This window comes from Pseudomyrmex gracilis, unplaced genomic scaffold (genome assembly GCF_002006095.1).
Source record: "Pseudomyrmex gracilis isolate BER0280 unplaced genomic scaffold, ASM200609v1 scaffold_126, whole genome shotgun sequence".
NCBI lineage: Eukaryota > Metazoa > Arthropoda > Insecta > Hymenoptera > Formicidae > Pseudomyrmex > Pseudomyrmex gracilis.
The window spans coordinates 436,202-445,894 of record NW_018020710.1 but is presented as its reverse complement, the minus strand read 5'-3'; the positions used below and the strand labels follow the sequence as shown (position 1 = coordinate 445,894).

The window sequence follows — 9,693 nt, the reverse complement described above, 5'->3', positions numbered from 1 at the left end:
TATATATATATATATATATATATATATATATGCGTATGTGTGTGTATTATATATAGGTATAGAATATTACATATAATATGTATAATATTCTCTTTTTTATCTTTTTCCCTGTAACGTGACTTTAGTCGCGTGTTGTTTTTCCACTTCTTTCTCTCACTATTTTTTGAGTTTGATTTTCTCATGCTTTATTTCTGACATTTCTCATATGTGTATTATATATGGTTTATAAAACGTATATACTATCTGTCATCGCGGTGACAGGTTGTGTTCACTGACAACATGTTAAATAAAAAATAACAATAGCGTGCGCGTAGCGCGCGTCTGTGTTGTGCTAGTGCACGAAAAAGTGTGGGGATTTCATTATCAGTGATGATTCGCGACATGTTGGTCATATTGTACGTAGAAAACGAATGAGTGCAGACGACTATTCAAAACTTACGCACGCGATCGCATGTAATGAATGTCGTGAACAACCGTTTGCTCTATTGCACGTGAACTTTCGTACAGTATACATCGACGGTGAAATAGCCGACGACGACGGGAAGAAAGCGTAGCAGGAAACCAATGACATGTTGTTACGTATTGCTCGACTTTAACTGGTAAGACAACATTAGTGATCCTGAATACACGCGCGGTGGCAAGGTTGATATATCCTCAAAACTTTCGCAGTAACTCGCGCAAGGATTTTTATCGATTAAGCGGAGCGTTATCACTTTAATACAAAAGTACAGCTTGAATTTTTCAATTCATCGTTTTTTGAGGATAACAATTGGTGGATTTAATAGTACATTAATTACTAATTAATTTGGAAACGTTAATTAATTTGAAATTAAAAAAACGGTCACTTAAAAATCTGCTTTTTTAAATCTTGTTATTTCTTAAATTTTCAAAGTTTCGTCTAATATATGTAATTTACAACGGCTGTGGAATGCGTACAATTGCAGAATGCAATAAAAAATGAGATGTAAATTTAAAGATGTATACGTAAGGCTTATGTTTATTCTATTATGTAGTCTATCATAATATTTCACTACATAGTACGTAATAGTCGCTACGTTTCAAGGTTTTTTATTCGTATATACCATTACAAAAAAGAACTACTGGCAGTAATATATTGCGGCAGTGATACTAGATAATTACTGGTATTCTGTGTAATTGCCAGTAATATTCTCAGTGTGTGATTCCTGTAATATCTAACAATATTCTAGTGTGATTGTCAGTAATATTTATATTACTGAATTTATTTATATATGTAATCGACAGTAGTTCTTTTTCGTAACGGTAATAATTAAAAAACAGATGTATCTTCCCATATCCGCGCAGATACGTCTACACATTACAATTAATATAAAAAATAAGAAATAAAATATTATAATTGTTTTAACTTTCGATATCATACGTTATTACACACTCAATTTAATTGAAAATAGACTTTATGTAATAACTTTCACACACACGGAAATGCTTTGAGAAATTCGTGAATTTATCATTTTTTCTCAAGGTAAATCGAAAAATACTCGCTTATAAAAACTGATAAAAAAAAACAATATGTTTAATAAATTGGTGCAAAGAAAGAACTTTTTTTTAATATTATATACGATGATCTGTATTTAAGATATATACATCGAGAAAAACTTGCAGATATAATTACAAGCAATGTAGTATATGCGTACGTGAGTGCAACTTTGTTGCGCAATCAATCTCACTTTTCTCTTTTCCAGGAACTGACTACTACTTGACATTACTTTTATTAGTTGAAATATGTGGGTGTGTGTGTATGCGCGCGCATATTACTGCTTAATCAAATTTTTCTCCAGATTATCACGTTTCCAACTTCCGAAAGAATTTATTTTTAATATAGGGAAAGTTCGGGTAGTTCCGGACGGCGAGTAGTTCCGGACGGTGGATATCTCCGGACACATTTGAATTTCTCCGCAATTGAGTCAAAACAAAAACAAAGCGTTAGGGGTAAACAGTACAGTTGTTGGCCTCCCAACAGTAATTGGCCATGTAGTAAAGAAGTAATAAATATAAAAAAATACTATTATTATATTCAAAATTATAAACATTTTAATATTAATTAAGTTTTTCTGCTCCGAATAAAAGTAATATTATAGTAGTATTATTATTAGTAATATTATTCCTATATTTTCATAAGTCAAAATAAAAACTTTATTATGATAACTGTTATGTAAACAGATACTAACAGAACTCATATGGCCAATAACTGTCTATTTTGACTATAGGAAATATTTTATCAAATTTTGAACAATTTTTCAAATTTTCTAATAAATTTATTAGTTTATTTGCGATTGTTATAGTTTGTTTGAGCTAGTAGTACTGAAGATTTACTTCAAGTTATTAAATTTAATTTTATAATTTACTCTATATATAGCGCAGTTTTCCTTAAATGGCCAATCACTGTATCTCTTATCCCTATATGTAGAAACGTGTTCGCAAGAACGCAGAGACAAATGCAATTCAGTCGTGGCGTGAACTTTGAGCGTATCATAAGTTACAGTAAAGTTTGCTAACGTCAGTAAATCTTTCGTCCACTTCTATCAAACTTTATAAAAGGTTTTTACATACAAAACGTAAGTATTACGACTTGAGTTATGTAGAATTATTAACCATTATATATGTTTTACGATTACTAAAGTATTTATTTCATTTAGTTCATACTTTACAGATTATTAATAAAAAAAATAGGATCTAGATTATCGGGTAGTTCCGCAAGTTTGTCCCTCGAACACTTTTCTAAGGTTTAAATTTAACAAGAGCAAAGAATAGTTTCCGTACAATTTGTACAATTAACTTTATCTTTGAGAGTTTATTAAAACATATTAAAAAAAAGCAATCAAAGATAAAACGCTAAAAACAAAAAAAAAAAAAAGAAAATTCTAATTTTCTCTCATCAGAATCGTAGCAAAGCTACAGAATGTATCATATGTGGGGAAACTTTTTAAGAAAATTGGATCCAATGTCATAAATGTAAAGACTGGGAACTCACGAAGCTTGCGTTAACGGTGAAGCATCAAATATTTATTACTATTGTGATGCAAAACCAAAGAACGCTTATTGTTAATAGGTTAATAGGTTAATAGGTATGTCTGAGGCTACCCGCCGTTTCTTCCATTGCCAAAAATTAAATATTAACATTGTCGTATTATTATTATTTAAATTATTAAGAGATGTTTCTATTTTTTTTTATTAAAATAATTAAACAAGTACCAAAGTCAATGTTAAATATGAAAATAAACGTAAAAATCTTATTGTACATTTGTACGTATTTTATTCAAATATCCGGGGACTTCCCCTGTTCGTTTTATATTATTTAGAGAACTGCAAAATTCGATGTTATTAAGAGAAAGCAGAGACAATTTTTAAAATGCGCTACAAAAAAGTGAAATACAATTTTAAGAACACATTGGCAATGAAATATTTTATAATGGAGCGGAAAGTGACCAAAATATAAATTTAGCAAATAACTTAATTTGCTAAATTTATTTTGGTAACTTTAATTAAGTTAATATCTTTCAAGATAAAAAAACAAAAGTTAGTGAAGACACATTAACTCTCATTGATGAATGGTGAGAACTTGCAATTAGGTCTTGTAGTAAGAAACGATGTTCGTCTTAGTTTTGCAGCAGATTTGACAATTGTCATTAAAACGATCATTGTTTTTTATTTGATATTACAAAAATTGCAGTTAAGTTTTCTCGACTTGTAGTTCTCTTGTGTCGTTATTTTTACAATCAACGTTACGTTTTTTTTTTTTTTTTTTTTTTACGATATACTGCGTGTTCGTTATATCCTTCCTTTATCATGAAATTGCAACGCGTGAATTATTGCCAAAGCCTTTCTATTCACTGTCTCTACGATCGAAAGCGTGCCACTCTATAATTTGGCAATCACTTTTCTGACAACGGCAATTATCCAAAACGGAGGTTTTCCCTAATTACAACGTTGAGATTTTCGATAGAATATTTGATAGATATTTCTCAGTGTTTTTCTTTTTTTTTTTTTTAATATTCCCGACTGCTGTTGATCTTCAATTGGCAATATATTGTAGATACTCAACATAATCTTGATTGTGTAATCTTGATTTTATTTCAGATTGTTTTTTTTTTTTTAATACAAATAATATAAAATGCCGATTTAGTTTCTCGTGAAACCCAAACGGCAATTGTCAAACTTACAACGACCGCATTCAAAGGAACAAGTGCGATCTAAAGTAATTCGATAAATTAAACATTAAAATTGACACTATCAGGTTTGTTTCTATTTTTCATTTTTATTAATTCTATCGCTATTCTATTTAAATACGGTAATTACACCGTACGATGTTGATTTCGTCTACACATTTTATGTGTACATGAACAGAGCAAAACGTATGTAATAAACATATGTAATCGTCAATAAATCGTTCGCGATTTTCTTCAATTCTGCTTTAATAATCTTTTCGGGAAGAAGTGTTGTGCAATATGCCAAACGCATTTGCAAAATTGTCGGCGACCAACCAACGTTACGGCCATGAAATTACAGGGATAACGCAACACTCTATCATACGAGCACTTCCACGACAAAAAAAAAAAGTGCTGACGACGATGAAATCACGCACTAAGCAACTCCATCGAAAGACGTTAAATATGCGGAGAGTTATTAATATAAAATTGTGCAGTGCAATGACCGTTGCTGTAAGAGTTGCGCAAAGTAAACTACTTAAAGTCTCCCATTGAGATGCCGCGCGCGAAACGATGAGTTTCCTTTTTTTTTTGCGCATGTGGATATACGCTTATTCGCGAATCTTTATCAATTAATAACTCGTTAATTATTGCAAGATGGGACTTTTCGAATCGGTATAACTCATTGTTTGCCCACAAGCGGGATTTTAGCTATTACTAGACACTCTAAAAAATCTTATAAAAAACTAAAGAGATGTGTGCGTGTGTGTAGAATAAAAAAAAAATACTTTAAAATAGAGACAAAAAAATTGAAGAAAAAGAAGAAGATAAAAAGTTTATTCTTTTCTCCAACAAAAATATCTGACGTTATTTACACGATAATTTTTTTTTACATTACATTCAAACTAATATATTAATATATTAATATGTTTTTATACACACACTATACAAAGATATCGACAATCTATTAAACGCTTTGCGCTCGTTCATTAATAATTATTAATTCGACATCTCGATTTTTTAGTTGATGATACACGCACGTGCGGGAAATATGACCATTGAACAGCTACAGGTTTTTTTTTTTTTGCTTATATTGACTTATTGATCGTAAAGATTATTGATCTTCATAATAAGATAGCTTTTGGTGTTTTTTCCTATTGACATAAGGAAGAGAACACATAACGTGAGATACGATCCACGTGTCTGCATCGTTGTGGCAAGACACGCGGCAAACGCGCATTAATGCGCGAAAGAAGTGCATGACTTACTTGGCAAACCGGTATTCGAGATCTTTTGGATCGAGTCTGTGGCACAGAATCGCGTCGAGCAGGAAGAGGAGCTCGAGGCGAGCTCCTAGCGACCCAGATTCACGAAGAGAAGGCGAAGAAAACGATGAAATTGAAATTTTTTTTCTCGACATTTTTACTATTTTTTTTTGTTGTTTTTGTTTTCTTGCAAATGTCATTGCTTTGTCCTACTTTTTGCCTACTTTTCACGAAACAATAAATATGTTGCATAATTATTCAACACAACTAGACGAACAACATTATGTAAATGCGTGATTAATAGTAATTGTGTTACGGATGTTAAATTCATAATCTTTAAAAAAATCCCCGATAATAAATAAAATCAACCGTTCATATCTCTTTAGCTCTGTTTTATGTATTTCGCGTAAAATAATCTGCCTCGTGTTTGCTTTAGACGCGTAACGTTCAAGGTGATAATGCAATAAAAAATTGTGCGTATTTTATTGATACTATTCAATGATATTGCGGCTCGTAGAATCTATATCCTGCAAGTGTGTATATATATATATATTTATTTGTTATGTAATTGCTAGGTAATTGAATATAATCAAACTTGACATTTACGCAAATTAATGTTGACATAAATTTATTCTCGCTGTAAGGTTCAGACGTGAAAAAAAAAATAGCGTCATATAAATGTAAACAGTCGAAAAGAAAGTTGAGAACAACTCGTTCGACGACTTTGAAAAATGAGTTTAGAAAAATGAGTGAAAAAAAAAGTGAAATGAGTGAGATAAAAAGATACGATAGAATTGTTCATGTGGAAACATATATTGTCTTTCTTTCGAAATATGTGTATTTCGAAAGAAATTAATATCTCTTTGATCACAGCATCAGAAAATACGTGTTGTAACAGTAGGTGAAACTGCAGTCAATCATTATGATCATTATTGAAGCCATTGATGAGCAATAGAATAGCAGCGTGTCTGATGCACGCAACGATGATGATGTTGTGACGGCCATGTGTGTTTGGATTTTACTACGTATCGTGTGTGTACGTGTTTTTTTTTTTTTTTTTATATTTATTTATACGCGATTGAGTACGTAGCATAGAGTATGTACAAATCGAGAAGAATATATTCGATGTGAAAATGTTTTCACAGCGAAATGTGTGTTGGAAAAGCGAAATCGCGCGCGAGTGTCTCGTGTGCGCGTGCACAGTTGGTACATTACTCATAAATTTAGAATGTTGCACATATAGTGCGGATATATATATATATATACATATATACAAACATTGTTGTACATAACATAATAACACAATTTTCATGATTTCCAATTAGTGTTTTTATTTAGCGTGATAATTATCTTACTAAAAATCTACTGATATACAATTTCACTCATTAAACGGATTGATTGTTGAAATTTATTTCACGCAGTTTTAATAGTGGGTTTTATCATAGTTTGCGCAAAAAAGCAATTAATAAAAACTATGAGATAAAGATCGAAGTGGCGCGTAGAATATGTGAGACAAAAAGAAATGTGAAATTGCGAAAGTCTCCGACAGAAACTTATCGCAAAATAAATGTGTTACGATGACAAAATCGAAATCGATTGTAAATCTAATCGATCGAAGTTCTTAAGAGTCATTGTATAATTTTCTACGAGTTATTGTATAATTTAACGTGTAAATATTCGAACATTGCGAACGATCGCGCGAATTTTTATAGAAGGAACTGGATTTGTCTCTCAACAAATAACGCCCAACAAATTCTCGCTCGATTACCTTTCTTGAATAATCATATAAAGTAATTTAGTTATTTTGTAATTTTTCATTTTTGTTATAACGAATTTTCGCGGTAAACTAAAGTCACATATTTTACACGGTGATAAATTCGCTACGTTCGATGCAGACGCGTAAATGTATCGCGCGTGATAATTTATTAACAAAACTATGTTGCCAATTAACGTCGAGAAGAGGAAACTATTGCAAAACATCGTGCAATCTTCAAGAAAATACATTACTCGCGGCGCTCAATAATTTCCGATATAATATTGACGCGATTTATGTTCATATATATAAAAAAAAAAAAAAAATTCAACATTGTCAAAAGAATCTATTGTCAAAAGAAACGAGCAGAAAGAATGTTAACATTCAGTACACATAAATATTAGAGAGAGAGAGAGAAAGAACTTTAAAAATTGCAAAACTTGAAAAAAAAACATTTCAAAACGTGTGTTATTTAATAGTGAAACATATATTTAATATTGTGTGTGTTAGAAAAATGACTAAACCTCGACAAACAGGAAATTTGGAAGCAACGTCTCTCTCGAGACTTTCTTCTATATACAGGCATCTCCGCAAATTTGTTTGGGATAAGGAATTATATTCGCGTGTGCGGAAAAGACAGTTACATCTGATTTCTTCTTATTTTGAAACCTCTTCTCTCACTCTTCAGTGAAAAGTCTGAGTCGTGCAGTCGGTCGCATCCGTTCGCCTCGCGTTGGCAGCGCTTCTGATTTAATAATGATTCCGCATTATGGAAAGTCGCGTGCTATACACGTGTGTTTTATACGACAGCTCGATTGTGGTGCGCTCTAGATATTGAAACGGATAATGAACAAATAACAGCATTAGAATTCTCAAAAAAGCCAAAAACACAAATCGGAATAAATAAAAAAAATGTGTCATCGACAAATACAAAATTTAACAGAAAGATATAACATTACTAAATTGTTGCGTATTTTAATGTAGGTGGCCTTTAATGTAATTTACTTATTTACATAATATATATATATATATACATATACATATATTATGTAAATATTATTATATGATATGTAAATAATGTATGTTGCGACACTTTTCGTGCCCGTCACGGGGATGCATTTCCGGCTGGCACGGGAGGCGGTGTGAGCTCGCGTTTCCCACTATTTAAGGGAGAGCAGCGGCTCGTTAGGTCGCGTAGCGCAAGCAAAGGCGCGTTGTGTGTCAATTCAAACATGAGCATCGTTATCCGACAAATTGTTGCATTAAATATTCTTATTTTCAGCCTCATTTCATTGCCATTAAGGCATTTTGTGTTATTGTTGTGCGCCGCTCAGCCGCACTATTGTAATTTATTTTCAACGCGGAGAGAGCAGCACACTTTGCGTAGTCGGCGGATAAAAGTGGAGCGAGGAAGAGAGAAGATGGAAGTGGAGATAGCGAGGAATCCAGGGGCGTAAGACGTCAAAGGCACAGGATGCTCGGCGATATAATTTCGACGGTGGATTCAAAGGGGGAGGAAGCGCGCGCTCCGATCTCCAAAAATTCGAATCGGAGTTTTCCGCCGGAGTGACAGGCTCAGAGTGATGCTGAGAAATGAGTCTCAGCGAGCTCATCTCATGAAAATAACAGAAGCGAGTCTGATACGGACAAGAGAAGGAACCTGAGTCGTTATGTTGTCGGGAGACTTTGTGGCCGCTGTCAATCGCAAAGTCACGGAAGAAGAAATCCGATTGATCTAGCTGTTTAGCGCGAAGAACAGCGCTCAACAAGCAAAAGTAATTGCCGAGCAATGCGAGTTTCATTTGTTTGCTGGCCGCGCAAATTCATCGTTCCAACCGCTTGCCAACCGGAGATCAAGTTCTTGGTGAAGTGTTAGCCGACGAAGGACACACAGAGAGAAAAGACCTCCGAAAAGGAAAAAGAGCCGAACAACTGATTCTATGCGGAAGGCCGCCGATGAACGTGAGTGTGGTTGCTTCTCTTCCGCACATTTCGCGACTCAATATCGTTGTCGCGAATCGAATCTCGACGGAGCCAACCCCGAGAGTTCGATGTTGCGCGATTTATATGTTGCCGAAAATCTGTTGTGTTGCGTTTCGCGGTTCTTTGTTGTAATTGTTGTAGATATTTCATTGTGCCGCTGCTCTCGCCTTTCCATCGCGGTCGCAACAATCCGCGTCTCTCTGTCGTTATTACCCGTTATATCGAAGCGTTAGGTGCTTTCTTATGTTTTATTCTTATGTATTGTGCCGAATTCCTACACCGAAAAAATTATATTCTTGTAAGTTGAAGATTTTATACTTAAAAAATCTTCTTAAAGATTTTAGATGATATTCTTCTGAAACTAAGAATATATTCTTTATTTAAGAATATAGTCTTTTTCGATAGTGAGATATATATGTTTTTCTATAGAGGCTTTTTATATTCTAATCAGTATATATTCTTATCAATATTACTATTTAGAGGATTTTCCTCTTAAAATAAGAAACTC

General features: G+C 33.1%; 1 protein-coding gene across 5 annotated transcripts in view; it reads left to right on the top strand.

The window, feature by feature from the left end:
- The window catches only part of LOC109856616 (elongation of very long chain fatty acids protein AAEL008004-like), a 62,847-nt gene that overhangs the window by 48,528 nt on the left and 4,626 nt on the right, over nt 1-9,693 (top strand). Inside the window, exon 1 of one of the 5 annotated variants that reach the window (XM_020432081.1) lies at nt 402-599. The exons of 2 other annotated variants lie outside the window; for them this stretch is intronic. The gene's annotated coding sequence lies outside the window, so the exon portion shown is untranslated. Of the gene's footprint in view, nt 1-401; nt 600-2,498; nt 2,595-9,028; nt 9,171-9,693 lie in introns of those variants that run through there. 2 more of the 5 variants (XM_020432082.1, XM_020432085.1) reach the window with 2 other exon arrangements.